The sequence below is a fragment of the Coptis chinensis genome, chromosome 4 (genome assembly GCF_015680905.1).
Source record: "Coptis chinensis isolate HL-2020 chromosome 4, ASM1568090v1, whole genome shotgun sequence".
NCBI lineage: Eukaryota > Viridiplantae > Streptophyta > Magnoliopsida > Ranunculales > Ranunculaceae > Coptis > Coptis chinensis.
In genome coordinates, this window is record NC_141459.1 from 90795273 (window position 1) to 90798454 (window position 3182).

The following is a 3182-nucleotide window of genomic DNA, read 5'->3' on the forward strand; positions in this document are numbered from 1 at the left end:
GAAGCTCTTGTGTACCCATTACTTTTCTCTCTTCTTCTTAGATAGCAAATTGAAACTAAATTGAATACATAGGCTTAGCGCTTAACACCTTGGGTATATCATGAGTGAATAAGAAAGTATAAAAACATTTGATATTATCCTTACTTCTAAAGTTTTATGAGCTTCTCTTTCTATCCAAACAAACTCACAATTAATCCCTTTAAATCAAACCAACATAATTAGTTAAACCCAAGAAAGTATACTCCCCCCCCTCCAACCAAAAAAAATAATACGGGAAAAGTTTCGAGTTGCATCAACAAATTCACAAGCCTAACACGGAGCATCTTTTCAAAAAAACACAAGCCCGACTACCCCAAATATATACTAGTCCCATCTAGAAGACTACTAAGGGAAGCCGTGCGAGAATACTGAGAAAAGCAACCATCTAAAGGGTTTCAACAAGAAAAACACCTCACTTATATCATGTATACATTAGAATAGACCGGAAAAGAGATAGAAATTATGAAGCCTATAGTTTATATTGTGTATACATTAACCATGGATATTTGGTTACATTAACACCTCTACTTGAGTTGGCAAAACAACACAAGGAACATAAATGATTACTAACATTAGAGATGAACAACTTTCAAAAACAGTCCAACTTCCACCTTAAGAGGAACACCTCCGGAGAAGGTTGTGCAGCCCAATGAATCACACCTTGCATTGATGTCGAATAAATGTGTATGTTAACACCATCATAAGTTTGAATATCAACTTAACTCTTTCATCAAGAAACTAAACTCGACTTTGAATTCTAGAATGGATCATACCTGCTCGGATCTCAAGAGCAGTCTCCTTATCATCGCCATAAATAACTTAAGTGCATCTACATCATTATATAGGGAAAGCAAACATTTATGCAGCAAAGAAACATTGAATGCTAAAAGGTATTTCTTAATTAAGTTACGTGAGGACTGTGACCCCAATACAAGGCGGCTTATATTTATGTGACCACCAAAATTCATATTCAAATCCTATAAATTTCGGGTTTGCTACTAGAAGGTTGTGTTTTATAGTGATTTATAACACTTCTTCAAAGGCACGTAGGACATATGTGCTTCTAAGGAATTGGATTATCATAATAAACAACACTAGCACATGCATATGTTAACTTCCATGAATGTAGATATGCAGTATATATTGTCAACAACTACATACATCCACTTTGCAAGTGCTAAAAAAGGTATCAAATGAAGAAAAAGCATCAAACAAAAATGAAAAAGAATAAGGTGGTACCAAAGCACATATCTTCAACAAGTTTTGATACTTGATATCATAGCCGATTGATGGATCCGTGGGGGACCTAGAATTTGAAACAAATAATCAATATATAATAGAAGCAGATAAACTAGTGTAAGAAATGTTTGAATCAATAAGGGACTAAGGGTTTTCCCCTAATTTTTTTTTATTGATAACAAAGCCTTAACCAATCAGGGGAGGGGACCCCAGATTTTGAAAAAACAATATATTTCTATAAAAAGCAGTTAAACTAGTGTAAGAAATGTTTGAATCGATAAGGATTTGCCCCCAACCTTTTTCACTTCACAATAAAGCTTGACCAACCAAAATTTTTTAAGAATTAAGCTTGCAAAATGTATCAAGTGATTACAAAATATATCATAGTACTTGGTGTAGTAAATTTTCCATGCATATTGGTAAAACAAAAGCAATAAACCACGGGGGTGAGTGGACATTTACATGGAACTAAGAATCCCTTCTAGGTTGGCACCCTATAAATAAAGCCCACTTATTATTTGACATTCAACCCAATTCAGTTGGACAGGAATTCTGCCAAGCAGATTGTTATCTCTCAACATTTTGAACAAGTTTAAGGAGAACTAAGCATAATAATGTATAATCATAAAAACAATATTCTAAACTTGCAGATGAAAAATAATGAAGATACTTACATTGTATCAATGTTTTGTTGTTGCCCTAGTTCAATGGGTATCTTGCCAGAAAGTTTGTTAAACGACATCACTACAATAGTCCAACATGAATAATTTCCGTTTCCGTGCAAATTGATGTGTGGCCTGGTTGAAGTTTACTAACATATAGAATGTACTTTCTTATAATTTAAATGTCATAATAGAATAATATAGAGAAGATCTTGTTCAAATTAAACAAGAGATGACTTTTGGACTTACATAATTTGAATACTTAGGCATAGAGATCTTCTTTGAGTTGAGTTTATACAATTTCTAAGCCCCAACATAACCTGGTGGAACTATTGCAAGAACCAGTGCATTACTTTCCTCTAGTTCAGCAGCTACAGGGATTATTTTACTCAGACCCTGTAGAAGATGTACACAATTGTATTTAATAGGTGTTTCCACAACTTAATAATGAAACAGATAAAATTTATTAGCAAATCTCATGTTTCTTTAGTAGGAGCTTTGACGGTATTACCTCTTCTACGGGTTTCTCACACTCTCTGGAGGAGAAAGTTGTCCTTGCTTTTGTGGGTGTGGCTTCTCTCTCCATGTTGTGGATCATTTTATTGTAATGGGATAAGGCTCACTAAGCCCCTCTCCTCCCCATGTTTCATCTTTAAAATTATAATATGCCGCCCCTCATTGGAAAAATGGTCCTTTCAAGTCACACCCACACACACACACACACACACACACTACTGGGAAAAAAGACGTGAAAACAATCCTTTCACAATGCCCCACATGCAATTGGTAGATTGAAATATGGGTCATATTTAATTAAATCATTGAATGTGTTACCATTATAATCATATGTTAAAAACGAAAGTCAAAATGGTTGTAATGATAAACCTATATAACTTGCACTGCCAGAAACAAATTATCCCTTGAATGTCATTAAGTAAATTGTTTACGACGTAACTTAGGTCCAATTCCATAAAAAATGATATTGCACATAAAAAATAGACTCACAATACTAACTTTTGTATGTAGGAAATCCAAGCCTAAATCTGACTCCTATGTCAAAATTTGCTCTTACAAAGAACATCATAATAGTTCCAATTCAATCATTTCTACAGGCTTCTTTCCAAATTGTTGTCGTCCCCAAGCTTGTTACTAGTTGGTACGGTATCAAAACCCAAAAGTTTACACATGAATAAGAAACCTCATTGGTAATATATGAAACCTTTAATTGTCCATTACAAAGTC

General features: G+C 34.1%; 1 long non-coding RNA gene across 4 annotated transcripts; it reads right to left on the reverse strand.

The window, feature by feature from the left end:
* Nucleotides 1–568: 568 nt before the first annotated feature.
* On the reverse strand, nucleotides 569–2604 carry LOC147505588 (uncharacterized). 4 transcript variants are annotated; one of them, XR_015220634.1, is made up of 3 exons: nucleotides 2452–2604; nucleotides 2190–2336; nucleotides 569–699 (listed from the first exon to the last, which is right to left on the reverse strand). It is a non-coding gene; the product is annotated as an uncharacterized LOC147505588 (long non-coding RNA). The 4 variants fall into 4 exon arrangements; XR_015220636.1 differs by lacking the exon at nucleotides 569–699 and adding an exon at nucleotides 1442–2075; XR_015220635.1 differs by lacking the exon at nucleotides 569–699 and adding an exon at nucleotides 1442–2089.
* Nucleotides 2605–3182: the final 578 nt, after the last annotated feature.